The sequence below is a fragment of the Schistocerca piceifrons genome, chromosome 3 (genome assembly GCF_021461385.2).
Source record: "Schistocerca piceifrons isolate TAMUIC-IGC-003096 chromosome 3, iqSchPice1.1, whole genome shotgun sequence".
NCBI lineage: Eukaryota > Metazoa > Arthropoda > Insecta > Orthoptera > Acrididae > Schistocerca > Schistocerca piceifrons.
In genome coordinates, this window is record NC_060140.1 from 562387514 (window position 1) to 562411667 (window position 24154).

Below are 24154 nucleotides of genomic sequence, written 5' to 3' on the forward strand. Positions count from 1 at the left end.
CAGGGAGTTCAATGGAACAACGTAGGAGGTATTGGCGCCCACAACCAAATAAACATTGAGCTGTCAAACTACACACCATGCCGGACAGCGACAACACGATGAGGAAAATACACTGCCTGAATTTACGTCAACGGCCAGGACAGGTAACCGGTAACCGGAACGTTAACGACCACAAGGCAGAAGATTCCACTGGTGCACTTCAATTCAGATAACCAAGTGCAGTTAAACTCCACCGGAGGGTGGCTAAAATTTGCCAACTTGAAAACACACGTTGTTGGTCGTGGGAATATCCCAACAGCCGACAACGAACTCCAAACGACACAATGTAAACAGTCGTGACTTGCAGGTATATTAAGTCAAAACTGAACTTTCATGTCCAGGATCGGTAAACCACGACCCTCGTAGCAATGGGAACAGCACCACACACTCCAATACGGCATAGAGGCTGCCAACGGGCCCGGCCAAACTACGCGCCGTGGAGATTTCCTTGCTGCTCCACGCCAACTGACGAACTCCCTAGGCCAGGAGAAGGTGAAAGGACCAAATATACGTCTGCCGATGAGACGACCAACCAATGGTCGCCCCGCTCCAGTCTCCTTCCGTCGGACAGTTCATGTGTTTCGCCAGTGGTCGGCGAGCACTGGCTGTCCGCGCCTCACCGGCGCTCCGTCCCAGACTTCACTGCTGCTGCGTCCCGACTGTACTGCTGGTCCGTGTCCAACTGACTGCCAGACACACGACGACCCGCAAGTACTATCGGTTGCTCCAGAGCTGGTACGACAGTACATTTATCAGTATGCGCTGCTGCAGCCGCTCACGGGCAAGTAAGGTAGGAAGTTAGTGATACCAGTAAATGGAATAAGAAAACGAAGCAGCAGCACCGTAATAGAAGATGACAAACAATAAATGAGATAAACACGACCCGCGCACGGCTCAGAATCTTTTGATGACATTCCTTGGGATCTCGTCATTTTGGAAGTTGTAATGGATCAACACAAGTGCTGTACAAGTTTGTGAGCCTTTCCACTCCTCCTCGACTCGAAGGGATGTACAAGCAGGACAACGCAACCCGTCAACAGCTCGTAGTGTAAGAGCGTGGTTCAAAGAGCACCAGGGTGAGTATGCTGTACTGCCCTGGTCACCGAACTCTCCGCATTTAAACTCAATCGAAAATCTGTGGGACTTGGATAGGTGTGTTCGTGCCGTGGATCCTTAAGCATGAAACCTAGCGCAGATGTCCACGACACTAGAGTCGGCATGGTTCCACATCCCACTCGGTATCGTTCCGAACCTAAACGACTCTCTTCCTGCACCTCGCACAGCTGTCCGGGCACCAAAAGTGGTTATTCAGGCTTTTGTCAGGTGGTGATATTTATGTGACTGGACAGTGTAACTTGAATGAGTTCGTATTTATAGAGAGGAATTATTTTCAGTTGATTAAATGACTACGTATCTTTATTTATTATCAGTCGTTAGGTGAGCTGTTATGCAAAAAAATTCAACACCTGGAGCTGTCAGAAGTCTGGCACTCCAAAGAATCTGTTCCATGTGTAACATGCTGTCGATATATATTCGGAAATGACTATTTCTTTGCCTCCACTATCACTGACTGGAATACTTCTCACAGCATGAGAGCTATCTAAAGTATCACCACAGCTTGAGCTCTTCCAACTTCTGAAGGACCTAGAGGCTTAAAATGGCTCCCTCTGCAACATACGTATATTACCCAGGTGTTACAGAACTTCAGATATTTCACCGAAAGTCGAGCAAAGCATTACAGCAGATTAGTGTTCTAGACTGGAGCATAATCTTTTCCATTCCGCCAGTCCTAAACATATCCACCTTGGATGATATACTGTAGACGTTTTGGAAGAGCATCAACTCAGTGCGGCTTAACTCTATACCTGATAGCAATTGCTGAATGGAAGAGATTCATGCAGTGTGCCGGTAACACAGTATTAATGAAAGAAGTGCAGTAAATTTGTGGTCATTCGTTAATTCACCACCAAGTGACTACAGGAGAAATACATGGCTTCACAATACGGTGTGGACGATAGACAGCAGCAAGGGGCACATTTGCTTTCCCAGCAAAACTACAAAGGCTACTGACATCACACTTGCAAATTATAGACTTCTCGGCAATGCTTATAGGAAAGTATTCATAAAAGGTCTCTCAACATCTACTAATAACACATTTAAAAGACTGAAAAGAAATCCCCTACATAAATACAAACTCAGAGATGTTATTTTGACTACTAGCGTAAGAGAAATGATAGGAAATGTTGGGGAAGTATGATCTGTTTGCACACTAAGCAGCGGAGGAGGGAAGTTGCCTTTTCTGGAAGAACGCCTCCGATGCTGTAAAGGATGACCAAGAATCGATTTCCGCTGTAGCAGTGCAGAACAGAGTGCACAGATTTACTTAGATTATGCCCATATGTGTTTCTTGGGTTAGTATTATACCTCTTGTCTGTATTAGATGTTGCGCCAACGCACTTCGTGCAAAGCGGACGCTCCCGGGCATGTCTGCGCACTGCGTAACCAGTGATTCTTAAGCCACGCTGCGAAGGGTCTGTTTAACTTCGTGGAACAACCTGTAGCTGTCTCTTATGACGTAGTGGGATAGAAGGAGTGGGAAATCGCCTGTTCGCTCTTCAGTTTGCAGACCTATTAATGCATGTGCACAATCCCGCGACCTACTTTCCCGTGCACTTCTACCATCCACTCTCGCCCTCTCGGTACTGCTACACCCACAGAAATTAATTTATCCCTTAATACGGATGTACTGCACTTAAATGTGGTACACATGTTTAATATTTATTGTTAAACCATTACCTTTAAGAGTAACTTGTAATTTTATATCATTAAAAGATTATTTTTAATAGTAACTTGTAATTTTACATCAATAAAATATTATTTTTAATAATCAGAATTTGCGCTAGAAGCCCTGGTTTTCCAGCTATTAAGTAAAAACATCAAGCCATGACCCTTAAACCCCCATCCTGACAAGCTCATAGCTCATCAATGATGATTTTAGTACGTTGCTCATGCCTCTCCCACCTACCAGTGTACAAAAAATTTCATTACAGAATTTTGTCTCCTAATTTTCGTTGTTCACCGGTCTACGTGGATCCTGATATATCATGTTGCCTTTACGCTCCCGCACCTTGCGGCATTTCAAAACTAATTGTTGCTGCTTCTGTTTATAGTAATATCACATTAAAAGAATGAAACTCTTTCCAAATTTCTTAAACTTGGTTTTGGAAACCACATCGCCAACTACAAATATACTAGGGGCGTTCAATTCGCAACGCAATACATTTGTTAGTCGGCCAGTTTTCTTTGAAAAAGTGTTGAATTTGTTGTGTGTCATTGTGGAATATTACAGCTAAATCCCTTATACTTTCATGATGTTGCGATAGGTGGTGGCGCCATATATAGCCTTCAAAATGGTGTCTGTAACGGAGGTGCGTTCCAGGTAGAGAGCTGATAGGCTGTTGCAAAACATCTACGGAGACCTGACAGTGAACAAAAGCACGATGTGTCGTTGGGCGAGGCGTGTGTCATCATCGTAAAAAGGTCGCGCAAGCATACCCGATCTTCCGCGTACCGGCCAACCGCTCACAGCTGTCAATCCTGCAATGTTAGAACGTGCCGACACTCTTATTCGAAATGATTGGCGGTTCACAACCAAACAATATTCTGCTCAACTGGACGTCTCTGTTGGATGTGGTGATACGCTCGTCCACCATTTGGGGTACTCAAAGGTTAGTGACGTTTGGATTCATCGCTGCGTAACAGAATATCACAAAGAGTAACAACGGAATTGCTTGTTTTTACGAGGTTAGTCCTGACAGTTTTTTGTCGAACGCTGTCACTGGCGATGATACACAGGTACATCACTTCGAGCCGGAGACAAAACAGTAATCCATGCAGTGGCACCACAACGCCTCTCCTCTGAAGAATAAGTTCAAAGCGGCACCCACGGCCGGTAAAATCGTGGCGACGTTCTTCTGCGGCTCTGAAGGGGTTATTCTGCTCCTTGTCATCCGTCATGGTGGAGCTATAGACTCTGAAGTGTATTGTGGTACTCTCAGGAAAGTTAAAGAAAAACGACTTCAGGGTGTTTGTCACCACAAAAATGCTAACGAACTTCTCCCACTCCATGATATGACAACACAAGGCCTCACATAAGTCTGCTCACTTGAGATGTGTTCACAAAACTTCACTGGATTGACCTTCATCCATCCTGCAGCCCGGTGTATGTATGTGTGTGTGAAATCTTATGGGACTTAACTGCTAAGGTCATCAGTCCCTAAGCTTACACACTACTTAACCTAAATTATCCTAAGGACAAACACATACACACGTGCCCGAGGGAGGACTCGAACCTCCGCCGGGACCAGCCGCACAGTCGATGGCTGCAACGCCTGAGACCTCTCGGCTAATCCCGGGCGGCTGCAGCCCGGATCTCGCATCTTCCGACTTCCATCTATTTGGCGCAAAGAAGGACGGACTCCACAGGAAACAGTTCATGGATGATGAGGAGGTTACTCATGCACAAGACTCCGACGTTCACCATTAGAGCGCTACCATGCGTTAGACAGGCCCTCCCAGTAAGCGGGCGTAAGGCCGTCGCATCGAATGGAGATTATATTGAAAAATAGCGTTTTGTAGCCATATGAATGAACTATAATATGACATACGGAAAGCCTGAATAGAACCAATCTGATTACAGAAAAAAGGTGTTGCTTTACTTATTGAGCGCCCCTCAGGGCACATAGCTTCAGTTGTCTCAGCTGTGTTGGTAATAGCGTATGTTGTGTCATTAGCGTGAGCTCTGCGCTGCGAAGGAGTCGTTGTGTGTGTGTCGCGAGAGGCAGCAACTCGAGGGCTGGTCCGGTCGATCTCGGCACGGCTGGATGGGCCCGGAGAGTACGCGGCGCGGCCCGGAGCACCACGTCAGCGCAATTTGCCGGCCGCCCGCTCGGCCCGTAAACAGCTGCCGCCGCACCTCGGACCGCCCCTCCCCTCCAGCGCTTCTGCCAGACAACAGCCAGCAGGCAGCAGGTTCCGCCCACCGCTAGAACTCGCTACACCTGCTCTCACGTACCGCGAACCGAGACTAACCGTGAGGTTCCACGGTTGTTTCAGGCCCTCACAGTTTGAGGCAGTTGTTACGTTGCTCATCTACAATGCTATTTACACAAAATACAAGCGTTAAGTAATAAAGCATCAACAGTTCGTATTTTTTGTGATCTTACGAAGGCGTTTATAGGATAGATCATGTTACTATCTTAGAAAAACGTAATTTTATGGAATCGATGGCTTTACAAAATGGCTCTGAGCACTATGCGACTTCTGAGGTCATCAGTCGCCTAGAACTTAGAACTACTTAAACCTAAGTAACCTATGGACATCACACATATCCATTCCTCTTCTTCCAGGGATTCCAATTTCAATTCAACAAGCACTTCCGCAATGTGTGTTGATAGAACCTGCCTCTGAATTGTCTCAGTGTCGTCTTCCTTTAACCTGACCTGGTGAGAATTCCAAACAATCGAGCAGTACTCAAGCATCGGTCGCAATAGTGTTCTGTACTTGATCTCCTTTGTAGACGACCTGCAATTCTCTCGAATTCTCCCAAGTCTTCCCTACTACCGACGTTAAGTGCTCCTTCCATTTCATGAGACTTTGCTACCTTAGGCACATATTTTTATTCATCGTGACTGTGTCAGGTGGCATACCAAATGGTTCAAATGGCTCTGAGCACTACGGGACCTAACATCTGAGGTCATCAATCCCCTAGAACTACTTAAACCTAACTGACCTAAGGACAGCACACACATCCATGCCCGAGGCAGGATTCGAACCTCGACTGTAGCAGCAGCGCGATTCCGGACTGAAGCGCCCAGAACCACTCCTCCACAGCGGCCGGCAGAGAAGTAATTGTTAAATTCTTTCTCAAAGTGTTATGAAGTAGTTTCCTAAATTTTGAGAAAAAATACTGTGTTCAGTTCTGTGCAACAAATAGAGTCATACTATGCAGCACTTTAACAGAAACGCCATCCATACCTACAAGACAAGAGGAAATAAACGACCTTTACTATACAACACCTACCAGTGGATTGGATTGTTTGAGGGAAGAGACCAAACAGCGAGGTCATCGGTCTCATCGGCTTAGGGAGGACGGGGAAGGAAGTCGGCCGTGCCCTTTCAACGGAACCGTCCCGGCATTTGCCTGAAGCGATTTAGGGAAATCACAAAAAACCTAAATCAGGATGGCCGGACGCGGGATTGAACCGTCGTCCTCCCGAATGCGACCTACCAGCGCTCAAGTAACAGTTCAAGATGCATTAAAAAAAGACTTTTTTGTCTTTTGCCAAATATCGTAAAATCTCTGTCACGTAGGCCAGCAAATTTTAAATCAAACGTAACAGCATTTCTTCAGCACCGATTTTATTTCACTGAAGAATTTTTATTCAACATCCGCTGTTTTGAAGTGTAGTTCCATGTGTAGTTTGGTATCACATATCAGTACCACCCCACGAACGTCTTAAAGTTGGCAACAGATTAGCAAGTTTCTATGAGACACGGACAGCGATCGTGAGGGATCCGACGCGCGGCCACTGACCCACGCCCCCAGCGGCTCCGTACCCCGAGGGTCCTCTGCCACCGCGATACAGGCAGGCCGGCGGCAACCACTCAGCCCACTGGCGCCGGAGCTCCTTTGCTACGTGATGCCACGCAGAGGATGCGCTTAGTCACAACTCCCGACACCATCATTGTTCATTAAGCCTCATCCTTGTTGGACTTTATTTCTTGCTGCAGTATTTGTAATAAGACTTCGTTCTCTTCGAGAAGTACAAGTCAAGTGAATCTTGTGTTTATTGTGTTTTTTCACTAATCATTTCTGCTCCTATCCAACTTTCCTACAATGACAGTCGCAGCGCCAGTCTATAGTCCACATCTTCTTACAGTTGTGTACAAAGTTATACACAACAGGTAGGACTCAAGAACAATGTCTTTATTAATTTTAAAATTAATAATGTATACATGTCCTGTAAAACACGTTCCACGTCATTTCTATAAAGAATTCGGTCACGTGACCTGTGGAATTTGTAACTATCTAGTTAACATCCATGTATGGAATATAGTCTCACTAATGTGATGAATGTCCGCCCCTGGTAGCTGAGTGCAGCCGGCACGGTAGCTCAGCGTGTTCGGTCAGAGAGCTGGTTGGCCTCTGTAAAATAATAAAAAAAAAAGAACTAAGTGAAAGGATCAATAACGAACTTTAAAGGATGTCATGTGAGTCCGCAACGACCAAATACAACGAATAAAATGCAAAGAAATGGAAAGGAAAAGTGGTCAGCGCGACAGAATGTCAATCCCAAGGGCCCGGGTTCGATTCACGGCTGGATCGGAGATCATCTCCGCTCAGGGGCTGGGCGTTGTACTGTCCTCATCTTCATCATTTCATCCCCATCGACGCAAAGTAGCCGAAGTGGCGTCAAATCGAAATACTTGTACCCGGCGAACGGTCTACCTGACGCGAGGCCCTTGTCACACGACATTTATTTAATCTGATGAATTAGGATTTAAGCTATATGTAAATAGGGAATAACATTTCTTTGTACAATTTGTTGTTTACCTGTCAACTGTTTATGTAGTCCGATTTAAAGCAGTTGGGATTTAGCAGCTAGTGGACTAACTGCTATGGCCGCCACTACGCCATTGGGAGTCTGTCGTTGTTGGCTCCCACTATGTTGCTACTCCCGCTGCACAGATCGTCCTGTCCACCGATTCTCAAATAAGAAAATTATCCAGTAGTGAAAATTTCACGATTTTCAAGAAAAGATGTAACTCAGGTCTAAATTAAAATTAAGAACAGATTTTTAACGAACTTGGAGAAGGTATAGAGATCCATAACATGCGTTAATTTCAGAACTTTTACGTAACTTATCTAGGAGACGGGACCTTAAACTTCACACTTTTTACCAGTTAAAAATTAATAAAATTTCGGTAGAACTCCATCTTACGTTTTTATACGTGCGAAACGTAGTGAAAGATCCAACGAGCAAGATATTTTCGTAACCAAGGAAAAAGTAATATTTCAGTCAATTCAATAGTTTTCGAAATCTGATGTGGTAAATTTGTTGCTGTTTCTCACCGGGAAATTTTCACTAGTTTGCAAAGACTAAGGTAACTCTGGTATAATTGAAACTATGATCAGATCTCTGACGTGCTTGAAGGCACTAGAAATCACAACTGTACTCCGATTTCTTAACTCTATGTGATATTTGTAGAAAGTTGAGACTAACGTAGTGAAGAGCGGCTAGCCGTGCAGCCAGGCCCCAGACTTTTCATCTTACGAGTTACACGTCAGGTATCCACAAATGTAATACAGGGCATTATACTGAAACGTAGGATATCGCAAACGTTACACTGTTCATTATATACTACCTGATCAAAAGTATGCGAACACTCCTACTTAATGCAGAAATGACCAATAGATATCACGAAAGACGGTCCTGGGAGTATAAAAAGCAGCTGCGTGTATTGTCAAGTTTGTTTGCGTGACCATCCAACGCAGCAAGCACAGAAATATTTGTTTTGTAAATAAAACCACCTTTTCTCACTGCAACTGTAATTTATTTTTCCTAGACGCAGAACATTTGATGTCAGATACAAAGAACACATAGGAGAAGTATAGGAGAAACCACTCCACATTTGCTGAACACCTAAAAACTCATAATCACAAACCAACCATTAGAGAAGAAGACATAAAAATAATTAGAATCAACAATAAAAAAACACCTCCAAACCCTGCAAGGAATTATCACATACAGAAAAGCAAAGCAGGAAAGAAAACCCTGTTGAAGATTCATTGTTTATACTAACAGATAAAAAATAGAATAACGCTCCAAAAGAGGACTGTAATAATAGAAATTGAAATGAAGTCCCATGCTTCTTGACATAGCGTAGGGGAACGATGCGGGAGACTCGCACCGCCGTACTGGACAAGGTCGTAATGGAGGTGGTTTGTCGTTGCCTTCCTCCAAACGTAATGGTGATGAATGATGATGAAGACAACACAACAACAATCAGTTATCTCGGGGAAGGTGAAAATCCCTGACCTCGCTGGGAATCGAAACCGGGACCCGTGTTGGGAAGGGAAAGCGCTACCGCGAGACCACTACCTGCGGACTATAATAATAATACAAACAATGATAATGATTGTAATACCACCCAATACCTCTTCACTCACTTCTCCATGAACCCCACCACGGAACATTTAAACCAAAACACGAATCAGCTAATCACCAAAGCTTTCAACCACTCTTTAACAGCTGTTACATTCATATTCAACACTCTACATCTGAAACCACTAACCCTCCCACCCCCACCTCGCATACACAGACACACACACACACACACACACACACACACACACACACACACACACACACACAAACCATATACACTCTCTTCAGCTCAATCTCTCTCTCTCTCTCTCTCTCTCTCTCTCTCTCACTCACTCAGTCTCATGACACACAAAGAGATATAAACATCATGAATAGACGTTATTTTTCAACATATATTTCGATAGGTTGGGTACGTGTAGATAAACTGACGAAACAGAGAGAAACACATAATGAGCTCACAATAATTACTTCTTTAAAAGCAGTTTTCGAACAAATAGCTATAACTAGTGGCAATCCGCCCCCGGTAGCTGAGTGGTCAGTGCGACAGATTATCAATCCTAAGGGTCCGGGTTCGATTCCCGGCTGGGTCTGAGATTTAAACCGCGCAGGGACTGGCTGTTGTGTTGTCCTAATCATCAGCATTTCATCCCTAGTCGCTGTAGTGGCGTCAAATCGAAAGACTTGCACCTGGCGAACGGTCTACCTGACGGGAGGCCCTAGTCACACGACATTTCCATTTCCACTAGTGGCAAAAGAGTAACAGTGTACCACCAAAATATGGATAAACATAGCGAATAGTGTAAAAGAAAAAGTTCAGAACATAAAAATATGCTTACGTTTGGGAAATGAAGTTGTAGTGCCACCTCCAAATCAGATGACAGGAAACGCAGGTGCCAACAAACTGTAAGAAATTGCTTATTTACATAAAGAAAAACGATCTGAACTGTTTGACATTCTAAAAATAGCACATATGAAAACAAAACTGTATCGTTCTACATCTCATTGAAAATGCCTTAGAATAAAAAATGACGGCGAAGCACGTCTGGGAGAGATAAGGTACAGTTGCAGCAAGAAAATACGGTTCTATTTACAAAACTGATATTGCAAGTATTGTGTTGTTACTAGAGAAGTAGTAGCAGCAGAGTGGGTCGGTCAGGAGGGCTCAGCGACTTTGAACGTGATGTCACCTGAGTGAGAAATCCATCAGGGGCAGTCGGAGGTTCGAGTCCTCCCTAGGGCATGGGTGTGTGTTTGTTGTTCATAGTGTAAGTTAGTTTAAGTTAGATTAAGTAGTGTGTAGGCTTAGGGACCGATGATCCCGTAAGACCTTACCACAAATTTCCATCAGAGACATTCCAATCCCTATAAAGCTGCCCACGTCGACTGTTGATGTTATGACAGTGAAGGGAACAACTACAGCTAAACAGAAACCAGGCAGACTTCACGTACTGACGAACAGCGACCCTTGAGAACTGCGGAGGGTGGTAGTGAAAAACCGCATGAAATCAGAGGAAGAACTCCCTCGTGGGTTCCAAAGTGCCCCAAGCAGTCCAGATGGCAGAATGACCGTGCTTAGGGAGTTAAAAAGAATGGGCACAATTGTCAAGCTGCTCCTCACAGGCCAAACATTTCTCTAGGCAATGCTAGTAGACACTATTAGAAAGTGGATCACTGGAAACGAGCGAGTTGGCTTGAGGAAAATCACTCAACATCCTGTAACACGGAACGGTATGGGTTTGTTGATAATCTGGAGAACGCTACTGCCATCATGCGCGGCGACAATAGCGACAAAAGGGAAGTACAGATGTGTCTGTGCGCGCGTGTGTGTGTGTGGGGAGGGGGGGGGGGGTTCCGGTTCAAATGGTTCAAATGGCTCTGAGCAATATGGAACTTAACTGCTGTGCTCATCAGTCCCCTAGAACTTAGAACTACTTAAACCTAACTAACCTAAGGACATCACACATATCCATGCCCGAGGCAGGATTCGAACCTGCGACCGTACGGTCGCGCGGTTCCAGACCGGCCACTCCGGCCTGCTGGGGCTTCCGGAATTAACGGGTGATCCCCATATTGCTCTTAAAAAAACTCTAGTAGCGGCAGAATATCAATGCATATCACAGCATTGCGTACCGTACGCAGAGACGATGAGTCTACCAGCACGAAAAGACACCTTGTCGCAAAGTAGCATGTGTCAAGCAATGACTTGTGGGCGATAACATTCCTGTAATGACCAGAGACCGGATGTGAACCTAATGGAACACCTTTCATGTGGAACTTCGAGTTTGCTCCAGACCTTAGCTCCAACACCACTGTCTCCTCTGGTTTCGGCTCGTGAGGAAGACTGGGCTGCCGTTCTTTCATAGACTTTCACACATCTCACTAAATGCTTCCCCAGCAGAGTTCCAGTCATCACTGAAGAGAAATTACACTTACACCACATTAATGTCCAATAACAAGTGTTCTTCCAGAGGCATTCAGACACCTCACTGCAAGCGTCCCAAGCAGACGAAATGAAGGGTGGACTTACATCGCATAAATTCCACTCACAGGTGAACCAACACTTTTGATCAGATAATATACAACACTGTAATAAATGCGACGCTGAACAGTACTACTCATTTTCACTAACCAACTGAATGCTGAATGTGGAAGTACATTCGTTCCTCGAAGTAATCATTTCTGTTCAAAAATGTTCAAATCGTATGCTAAGGTCATCAGTCCCTAAGCTTACACACTACGTAACCTAAATCATCCTAAGAACAAACACATACACCCATGACCGAGGGCGGGCTCGAACCTCCGCCAGGATCAGCCGCACAGTCCATGACTGCAGCGCCAAGACCGCTCGGCTAATCCCGCGCAGCAATCATTTCTCCGGTAAAGAAATCGAAGGGTGTCGTTCAGGTTCCGAATGGTGCGTCTTTAGTCGTCTCTGCGACATAGTGTGGGCCCGCCAACACAATATATTATTGAGATTGAAACCTTTTAATGTTTTGGCTGCATTGTCCTCAAGGCTGTAACAGCTTGGGCCTGATCTTCACCATTTCTTCTCCTCTTTGCATAGCTCTATATCCCCACCTAACTCATAACAATGTTGTGCTGACTTAAGGTACTTAATGTTGAGTCGAAATCAAGTAACATATAAAGAAACAGAGGGGTGAACCCCACACTTCCTGATCACCAAGCTCATCCAACCAAAGTATGAAAGTTTTAAACTATAGCAGTGGAAAGACACTCGAAACCGAGAAACCATGTACGACTGGCCGATCAGATATTCTGGGAAGATGTATGGTCTACGACCAGAAATTTTTGTGCCCAACAAACTAAGAAAACGAAGCAGTATCACAATTTTAGGGAGTATAACTTTAACCTCTTCTCTTACTTGTCCATGACAGTTGTTTTTAAATTGCAACGTCTGTTGTTAAAAGTAGAAGTCCGCATCTCGTGCTGTAGTGGTAGCGTCGCTGCCTCTAGAACTCGGAGTCCCGGGTTTAAGGTTGGAGATGTTCTGTGCTCGGGGTCTGGGTGTTTGTTTTCTCCTAATAATTTCATCTCGTCTTCATCACAAAGACAGCCAAGTTGCTAAAGTGGCGTCTAATTGAAAAACTTGCACCAGGCGGCTGGACAGCCTCAGACGGGATCTCCCAGCCACTATACCAACATGGTATCCATAGGGGATAACTTCACGAATAGAGACAGAGCATTAAACAAAAACGTAACAATAAAGTTAAAAATCAAGAAAACTGCAATAGCACTCTATTGTACGCTTCTTATACAAAGCAAACGTACGGGGTATGCAACTTCGGAAAGATGTGTAAACGTAGGCTTTCGCGGCCGTTGTCACAGTCAATAAAATTCTTCTGGGTTTGAGGCCGCATTGTCAACTATAAAATTTCAGCAAACTGCAGTTAGCAATAAACCCTGAGGAAGGCGTCTTGCAATAGTCGCCGAAACGTCGGAAGTTTATAGTTCACAATTCGGCCCCAAACCCAGAAGAATTTTATTGACTTTGGAAAGATACATTTCCGGGAAAAGTAAAGCATTTTTGTAACCAATTTTAACTAAAAAAGTTTTTCAAGTAGTTCAATAGCTTTATTCCTTATGAGTGCAAGAAATTGCATTACGTTTCACTTACACAATAAATCATACGAGGGCGTGCTGAAAAGTAATCCCTCCGAATTTATATCTGAATAGTGTTAAGACGGCTATCTTTTGATAATGTTATTGGACGTATTAATATTTGTAGGGGAAAAATGATATATTTTAAAAAATGTGGTCAGAGAAACCGTTGTTAGGTAACAGTATCTGTGTCTGCAATGGCAGTACTGTGGAGTCGTAGAATCTCTGACAATCAGTAATGGATAGCTGCTGTGTGCAGGGAGTTGTTGAAAGAACAGTGCAATGTATGGACGCACGTTTGGAACTATGTGAATTGCAGATTTATTAAGAGAAGGAATGATGACTCAGAATAGTGGTTGGATAGCATAGGTATTATTTGATGAGGTAAAAAGTTTATTTTTATTTTTGTAGACTCGTATTGTCGGTCCACTTCGCCCTATCACCGTCGAGGTTTTCATAACTATTCTATTCATTGATCTTCCAAATTAATTAACTGTACCATGGAAATTTTTAAATTAAATGAATTTTTATATTAGAGTCTGTAATTGTTTTCTTTGATAAGTTCCTCCCTAACTTAAATTTCAGAACTTAAAGGTTGTGTCAAGATTATGAACCCAGTTTCCCTGTACCAACTGTAATCAATCTTTCGCAGTATTTTTTAGCTATTGCGGAGTCTTCTTGCTTTTCTGTTTGTGTCAGTACTTCATTTTGCAGGTGGGATTCATAATACGTGATTGTTCCTTTGTGCAACGTAGATTCTGCAGTTTCTTTATTTTACCAGGGCCATATGTCAGTGCAGAAATTTTCGTATGTTTTAGGTTACATTCTTATACAGCTCGACATTACACTGTTTTCTTATACTGTTACGTTCTTTTTTTAAAAGCAGCTCGCACTGACCAAGTCTATTGAGCTTGAAATTATTGGTTTCCTTCTTTATTTGTTTATGAATGAGATCGGTTTTCACACAAAGGATTCTTCTAAGTTACATGTAAGTGATGTGACTTTGAGCTCAGTGGCACATTTAGGTTGCAGTTCACATTCCCATATTTGTATTTACGATAATACACATACAAGCAAAGGCTACTCACTAACAACAGTCTTAAAGATTTATAGATAAAACAAGCAACTTTATTCTTCATGAAGCCTACATATTTGCAGCTCTCTGCCGCTGGAGGACTCAGAATTATAGCGGTGTGTAACGTAACTACGTCGATGCTTGAGATACAACGTACTGTAACAGAGTTTCGAATTCGAAGAGTTGGTCCACACATGGAGTACTCTCTCCTTCTGCGTGACAATGCCAGACCGCACACGAGTGCAGCGACACCCGCAACACTCCGACACCTCGTGTTCACTGTCATCGATCACCGTCAATACAGTCCCGACTTGGTCCCATCTGAATTTCATCCGTTTCCACAACTTAAAGAACACGTTCGATGACTTCACTTTGATAGTGATTAAGTGCTACAAGTCATGTTGTGGTTCCGTCAAACAGGTCACACATTATACGGTGACGGTATCAACAAACTGGTCTCTCGCTAGGAGAAATGTGTTCGTCGTGAAGGTGACTAAGTTGAGAAATGAATATGTAGACATGAAGAATAAAGATGTAGACTGTTAATAACGTTTGTTTTATTTAAAAAATAGTCTTAAGAGTTTTCACATAAGAAGTTCGAAGGCCTTCATTTTTAACACGCCTACTGCACCTAAAGATTACAATGATCAACAGCTTAAGCTGGAACCATCACATAGAAAACTGCTTGGTAAAGAGAGCCAAATACTGCATCTTACTGACAGAAAAGTTAGAAGATGCGACATATCTACTAATACGCTCCTCTGTTTCTTCTGGAGTACAGCTGTGTGGTGTGGGATACTCACCAGATAGAGTTGACGAAAGTAGTAGTAAGTCTACAAGGTACACAGAAGTGAAGCAAAATAGGGAGCGCCACAGGAAGATAGGAGGGAGCTAGAAGCAGGCAATGATGCAAGAAACTAATGCTGGAAGAGGTTTCTCTGTGTGCCCACAGAATGGAAAGCAATCGAGCCCCAGTGAAGACGACATAATCTCTGAGTTAATAGAAAGTGGTGGAAATCCTATAATGAAGAATCTGCATACACGGTTATTTGACATATAGGAAACAAGAGTAATAAGCCACACCTATACGAAAGGAGACATAACAGAATGAAAAAACTTAGGAGATACTCTTATAACACTGCTGAGGACGACATGTGAGGTCTGAATGCTTGGGGAGCATCAGTGTGGCTTTAGACCAGTCAGAGGTACGACTGACGAACTATTGGGTGATGGATAAGTTCTTTGAACCTAAGATAGATCTCCACTTCCTATTCATTGATTTCAAACAAATCTTTACCATCATAAATTGGCAAGAAATATACAGAGCGCTGATAGAAGTTGATATATGGGCCAAAATAATATATCTAAAAATGACACAGACAGAGAAAAGAGCAAAAATAAATAAAAAAAACTTTTAGCGGGACAAGTGAAAGCTTTGTTTTTAATGGAGGACTGAAGCTAGGTTATTAGGGAACATACCTGGAAATGGAAACAGCATTAAACATAACCCACATAGTAAATGAAAGTAAGACAAAACAAATGGTAACGAAACACGCTGCGGCCAGAAAAATTCCTGAAGCTCCAAATATAAGTTGGAAATGCTTCAAAGGAATGTCCTCTTCTAGTTATACTGGAGCTTTAATATCAAAAGATAACAGCTTCGGAAAGGCTATAAGAGAAAAAATAGAAGCAGGGAACAAAGGTTACTTTGCTAAGTTACAACTCTTCAGAAACAGCCTTGTTCCAAGATGAGCAAAAGTCCTAATACATAATTTCGTAGTTTGCCCAGTTGTCACGTATGGATCAGACTCAAATGCTTCAAGAACCCTTGAGAGCGAAAGTTACTTCGTACAATTTACTGTCCACTAAGGAATGAAGAAAGCTGGAGGATATGCAATAACACCAAACTACAAGAATTAATAGGAGGAAGAGATGTATTTCAGTTTTTCTAATCACAATGACTACGATGTATAGGACACATGGAGAGAATGGAGGAGGATAGAACACAAAAGAAAACGATGAAAGGTATGATCCACGTTGCTTGAAGGAAAGTGAGACGTGTAAGAAGGTGGACTGCCTCTGTAATAGATCTCACCAACAAGGGAGTCCAGGAGTGGAAAAGTGCTGCAAAAAACGAGAAGAATGGAGGAGAATAGTTGAAGAAGCCAAGGCTCACCAAAGGCTGTACCGCTAAAGACGAAGAAAAAGAAGAAGAAGAAGGTACCTACCAACTACTTGGCCTAACTATAATCCTCACAGTTCGACTACCTGGGCACATGTGACACTGAAGGTCAAGCCTGAAGCCATCCATGACCTAGAACTCATGACATCATAATTATTATTAGTGTCATCATCAACATTTGCAGTTGCAAACCACACCCTCTCCTGTCTCCTTATCTCCTGCCAAGCACATAGCATATGGAAAAAATACGAGATGACGGAAATAGTGAAACTGTCTTTTGATCCATTATGAATATGGGACAGCGGTTGGTTAAATAGTTAGCAACGAAATTCGCCAACGGACGCTTCCGCCGGAGGTTCGAGTCCTCCCTCGGGCATGGGTGTGTGTGTTGTTCTCAGCATAACTTAGTTTAAGTTAGTTTAAGTTGTGTGTAAGTCTAGGGACCGATGACATCAGCAGTTTGGTCCCTTAGGACTTCACAAATTTGAAATTTTCCAAACAGTTGTGCAATAGAGATACTATTTTATTTTATTTTCGCTACCAGTTTCGGCTGTTCATTATGCCATCTTCACGTCCCTACATAATAAAAGGAGTATACAAGTAATATGTACATCAAGGCGTACTACAGCAAGCTCTACAGAAAGTGACGGGTAATAATAAAAGCACTCAAACCTACAAAATGAAAGTAGCAGGACTAAGGCAAACTCGTGTACATACAAAACAACAGAATAAAATATGTATACATACTTGTTAGTCTTGAAACTATTTTAACATCACGGATTTATAAGAGAAAATGCCAAACATTAAAAAGACCGAAATAGATAATATACAATCAGAAGCTCCGCCGAACAAATCTTGGATATTATTTCAATATAAATATTCTAAATAATTCCCATAGATGAGAAAAACTCTAGTATGTATGACGACCTGTCCTCATTCAATATAAAATGTCACGTTATAATCTACGAAGTACACAATATTGTGCATATCTACTGGTGACATAATTAGTTGTCACAGCATCAAAAACGCAACCAGAAGCAGAACCCATCGGCAGACAATATGTTAAGTGAAAAACGGAATGCAAAGGACATACGAAGAACACTCAAAAAATGCCTTGGGAGTATACGTTATATACCACATACAAGTAAAAAAGATGATTTGTTGTCCCTTACATCACCGAACAGGCGGGTAATACAACTGTGGAACAAACTAGGACCTCAAATCCAATTTAACTAACGGGAGTTCTCCAAAGACTCAGCCGACAACGTCATACTTTCTCCCTAGGAGTATAGGTATCACACTATAAAATAACGAACCCATTTTGTTCCTCTCAGCTCCCCTCCTCCTTGTCTCCAACCAATTAGACTACTTTCGTTTTAAAAAAAAAGGAATACAGCATCCTTGACTGTATATTTCTGTATATGTCCTGTATACAATCTAGATTATGGAGCACAATGTTTTTGGAACATCGTCATTTTGGTGTGTTGGGCATGATGGTAAGTATACAGTTCAATACATATACTTAACATGATAATCTTGTACCAGTTACATAATATTAAGCAAAGATGTTGAACTGTGTATTTATCATCTTGCACAGTACACAACACAGTGTTGTTAACGGTCCACGAATACTGTAATCTATAACTGCGTGAAAGCCGAATTCTTGATTGTACACAGGAAATGTACAGAAACATGCACTCAGATGGTGGTACAAAAATTCTGTATGACTGGCTCAACACCATCGAAAACTTTTAAGTCAGATTCCAGTATTAACACATATGTTCAAAAATGGCGACAAATTTCTTTATTTCTGATGTACACATAAAGTCACACCCCTTTCCCTCCTGTCATCTCTAGCCAATCAAAAAATCCAGAATAATGGAAGCAGAGCACTTGTGTTGTTTACATCCACTTCCTCTCCTCCATCCAAGTAATCACAGCATAGTATTAGAAAACACTCATTTGTGTTAAATGTAAAATTGAAAACCCTCTCCAGCATCCCCACCTCCAGTTAGCCAGAGTGTAGTACCACCAATGTGATGGAAACAAACCATTTGTTCTTTATACTCTCACATCCCTTTCTCCAAGTCTCCAACCAGTCTGAGTGTAGTATTTAAATGATATACAAAGATGTCTCAAACTGCTTTATTTCCAATGCACACTTCCCCCTTCATTTATCCTATTTTCATCCAATCAGAGCATGTTATTAAAATGATACTCCATATATGTAATATATCAGTTGCAATTGAGCGCTGCAGCTTCAACATGTCTTCGTCTGATTGGACAGAAGAATAGTCTAAGAGTCAGACCGTTCTTCTCTTACATTGAAGCGCGAAAGCAACTATTATAGGCATGCGTATCCAAATACAAAGATATGTAAACAAGCAGAATACGGCGATGCGGTCGGCAACGCCTATATAGGGCAACAAGTATCCGGTGCATTTGTTGAGTCGGTTACTGCTGCTACAATGGCAGGTTATCAAGATCTAAATGAGTTTGAAAGTGGTGTACAGTCGGCGCACGAACGATGGGACAAAGCATCTCCGAGGTAGCAATGAAGTGGGGATATTCCTGTACCACCGTTTCACGAGTGTATCGTGAATATCAGGAATCCGGCAAAAGATCAAATCCCGACATCGCTGCGGCCGGAAAAAGATCCTGCAAGAACGGGACCAACGATGACTGAAGAGAATCATTCAACTTGACAAAAGTGCAACCCTTCCACAAATTGCTGCAGCTTTCAATACTGTATCATCAGCAAGTGTAGGTAGTTCCTACCCCCACAGCGATTCTTTCCAGAGAGTAAGCGATAAGTTTGGTTGAAATCCACCCAGTGATTTAGGAGAAGAGTGGCTCACACACATATACGTGCATACATACATACGTATTCACATGCCTACAAACGCACATCTCCACTTTTATGATACGTGTGTATTACAGAGTGGTGCAATATTCGCCCTGCATTAGCTGACATCTATCTGGTGTTAGAATAGTTTTTAAGACCTAGTAGCACGTGACGCCCAACACTGTCAGGAGTGGAATCAATTGAGACGTCTTCTTGTAATGATCAAAGCTGTCATTGAGCACTGCTGTTGTCAACACGTCTCAATATTTTATTGCAGGAAATATCGGCCTTAAGAGTCAAGTGCTGATATCTGGACAAAATATTCACACGAAATGGTCTCGTTGCAGAAGACGCCATCTAGTAAAGCAATAGCCAGAATGCATGATACTGTATGCAGAATCATATCTGAACCAATAACAATAGTGAGGATGAGTGGTAATTTGCAAGTAAATGTCGAAGGAAATAATCCAATAATTTACAATGTACTCTACCTGGGAACAAGAGGAAGATACAATCTGTTGTTTAAAACTAGACCTCCTAAAACGATTTACACAGCTCTACTCCTTCAAAGCTGTGGAAAAAGTCTTCAGGCTCGGAATGTCCACAAGCAATGCTATCTTCTTCACAAACCATTAAATTCAAACCGACGCTGTAAATACACTCATATCGTTAAGCCTCCATTATATAAAGTTGGTGGACTAACCGCGAGACATGATGGCATGTATTTTGAGAGATGACGTCGGTAAGAAAGAGAACGAAAATACGCTTCAGACTCGCGACTGGAAACAGTCTCCGTCGAATCACCAGCACATTTTGATTTTGTTCACTGGAGTGATCTGAATGAATTGGTGGAGCTATCTGTATTCTTGCTAGCTTAGAAATCAGTGGGGAGTAATTCACACGGTACTGAAATACTCTCGATTAAAGAAGAGCTTCGTGAAGCATTTATTATTTTCTAAATGCAATGTCCGACGAAAATGCTACACTGAAAGACTAGATTCAGAAACAATGGATGTAACTACTTATTTGGAGAGAACAACACACACTAGATAGTGGGATTCTGCAGGAGAATTAAAAATATTTGAGTCAGTGCGATTGCAAGAGTGTGGAGCGAGGCTACCAGTGCATGCTCCAGATGACAGCCCGTGAAACACACACACACACGTATTTTTTCTCTATCAAGGGCGCTGGCAGGCCTTCTGTCGCTGCTGAGACACGAGCTACTGTATCGAATCATTACGCTCACGTTAATGGGAAATTTTCTCTCGACGATACAAATAAATGTTGGGATTTTAAAGCCGGTTCACTCCACGGTTATTTCTTCTTCTTTTTTTTTTTTAACTCCAGATCATCTCCTCTGCTTCTCTAGAGTCTTGCAGTCAGGAAAAGAAGAGAGTGCGAAAAGCCTTAGCAAACCTGTGCGAGCAGGTATCGACTCATCTTTTTTTGGCTCTTAGGAAAGACAAGTCTGTCATCTTGCTTAGATTTACCTTTTTCAACATGCTTAATGGGAAACGGTCACTCCCAGGAATGATATTAACTCATTTCTGATTCAGCACGAGAGCTTAGAAATTCCTGTTGAATCTGTAGGAAGGCGTACTATAAAAGCTCGAAAACTGAATAGGAAGTTTGCAACTGACGCTGAGCCGTCAATGTCGCCACAACTAGCATCACCGACACCACCACCACCACCACCACCACCACCACCGCATCCACCATTACCACCATCATTGTAGCTGTCATCATTGTTTCAGCTCTTACAACAGAAATGTAAGTCTGAGAAATATAAATTTTACGATTAACATTCTGAAGTCTCATGCATGTTTTTATTTTTATTCCACACAGATTTTAATCTGCATCTACATGGATACTCTGCAAATCACTTTTAAGTGCCCGGCAGAGGGTTCATCGAACCACATTCACAATTTTCTATTATTCCAATCTCGTATAGCGCGTGGAGAGTATGAACACTATTAACCATATTACTGATCACTCATGTGTGTTTTCTTTTTTAATTTTACAGAATCTGTGGAGAATCTGCTCCCTGTTACCCTCTTCCTCCTGACTGAGAGGCAGCAGTAGCAGCAGCATTAGAAGACGACCACCTGAACTTTGTGGTCACCGTCATCGCCGTGGCTGCCAGCTTGATACTAAGTAAAGTAGTACCTTACTCTGAGATGAGAAAAGTCTTGAGATACCTCCTAATAGGGTGTCGGAATACCTTTTTCCCGGTGTAGAGCAGCAACTCAATGTGGCATGGACTCAACAAGTCATTGGAAGGCCACTGCAGAAATGCTGAGCCATGCTGCCTGTCTCTATACCCGTTTACAATTGCGAAGGTGATGTCAGTGTAGGATTTTGCGTGCGTACGGACCTCTCCATTATATCTCATGTCCGGAGATCTGGGTGTTGAAATCTTTCACTCGAATTTTCAGGACTGTCCTTCAAACCAATCGCGCACAATTGTGGCCCAGTGACATGGCGCATTGTTGTCCACACTAATTCCATCGTTGTTCGGAAACATGGAGTCCTTGAATGGCTGCCAATAGTCTCCAAGTTGCCGAAAATAAACTTTTCCAGTCTTTATGGATTCAGTTGGACCAGAGGACCCAGTTCAATCTATGTAAACATAGTCCGTACCATCATGGAGCCACCAACAGCTTGCAAAGTGCCTTGCTGCAACTTCGGTCCATGGCTTCATGGGGTCTGCGTCATCCTCAGACCTTACCATCAGCTGTTACCAACTCAAATCGGGACATATGACGAGCTTACAGTTTCCCAGTTGTCTAGAGTCCAATTGGCATGGTGACCTGGAAAAGATAGCCACTCAGACTGGCAACACGAATGTGCATTTCGTGGAACTGTTTCAGCGTCACGATCGGCCTCATCTTAATACAGCCGTCAGGCGTAATAACATGAGACTTGGGGGTGCGCTGATGACAGAAAGCATGGGTCACATTTCAGTGGTGTCGGTGGAGTCTATCAGCAGGACGGGTTTCACTAGACATGGCCTGCACCTCAACAGGTATGGGAAGGGGAGGTTGGCAAAGCTTATAGGTGACAGCATAGGTGGGGTTGGTGGGATTACTCATGGGAAAATTCCTGCAGTAGTGGGTGTTAGAGCTGCACCTTTTTTAGACTGAAGTCAGCTGATAGGTATTCCTGCTTAAGGGAAGTCTCCATAACAAGGGAATCACTTTTGACAAAGCTTAGGTATCCGAGTAATGAGGGAATTAGTATATTTCATCAAAATATACAAGGTATTAGAGATAAAGTTAGTGAACTGCTTATAGATGTTGACTCTGATATTATTGGTATATCTGAACACTTCTTAAATAAGGAGATAATTCAGAGGCTTCCTTTACCAGGATACAGGTTGGCTGGCAGCTTTTCGAGGAGCTCTTTGCGGTGTGGGGGAGTAGCCATGTATGTGAAAAACGGCATCCCATTTGAGTCAATTGATGTTTCAAAGTACTGCACTGAAAAGGTGTTTGAATGTTGTGCAGGTGTAGTTAAATTTAACGGAGCTAAACTTCTAAGTGTTGTTATTTATAGATCCCCAGACTCCGATTTCACAACATTTTTGCTAAAGCTAGAGGAGGTTCTTGGCTCACTTTATAGGAAATACAAAAAGTTAGTTATATGTGGTGACTTCAATATTATTTGTATAAGTGATTGTGCAAGGAAGAGGATGCTGGTAGACCTCTTTAATTCATATAATCTTATGCAAATCGTATTCTTTCCAACGAGAGTGCAAGGGAACAGTAGAAAAACCATAGACAATATTTTTGTTCATTCGTCATTACTAGAAGGGCATTCTGTTAGCAAAAAGGTGAATGGTCTTTCAGATCATGATGCACAAATTTTAACTTTAAAAGATTTTTGTGCTGCAAAAAATGGTTCAAATGGCTCTGAGCACTATGGGACTCAACTGCTGAGGTCATTAGTCCCCTAGAACTTAGAACTAGTTAAACCTAACTAACCTAAGGACATCACAAACATCCATGCCCGAGGCAGGATTCGAACCTGCGACCGTAGAGGTCTTGCGGTTCCAGACTGCAGCGCCTTTAACCGCACGGCCACTTCGGCCGGATTTTGTGCTGCAACACGTGTTAAATATAGACATCAGCTGTTCAGGAAAGCTGATCCAGTTGCTGTAGAGACCTTTGTAAACCTTATAAAGGAACAAGAGTGGCAAGATTTTTATAGCGCTGATACAGTAGACGATAAATATAATGCTTTTCTCAAGACTTTTCTCATGCTCTTTGAAAGTTGCTTTCCGTTAGAACGTTTAAAACAGGGTACTAGCACAAACAGGCAGCCTGGGTGGCTGACTAGAGGGATAAGAATATCTTGTAGAACAAAGTGGCAGTTATATCAAAACGTTAGAAACAGTCAAAATCTAAATGCAGCAGGCCATTACAAACAGTATTGTAAGGTCCTTAAAAATGTTATTATGAAGGCAAAAAGTATGTGGTATGCAGATAGAATAGCTAAGTCTCAGGATAAAATTTAAACCATATGGTCAGTCGTAAAGGAAGTTGCTGGTCTGCAGAGTCAGGTCGAGGATATAGAATCAGTGCGTAGTGGGAATGTCCGTGTTACTGATAAGTAACATATAGGTACAGTATTTAATAATCACTTTCTGAATATAGCAGGTGAACTAAATAGAAACCTAGTCCCAACAGGGAATCACATAGCGCTCTTAGAAAAAAGTGTTCCGA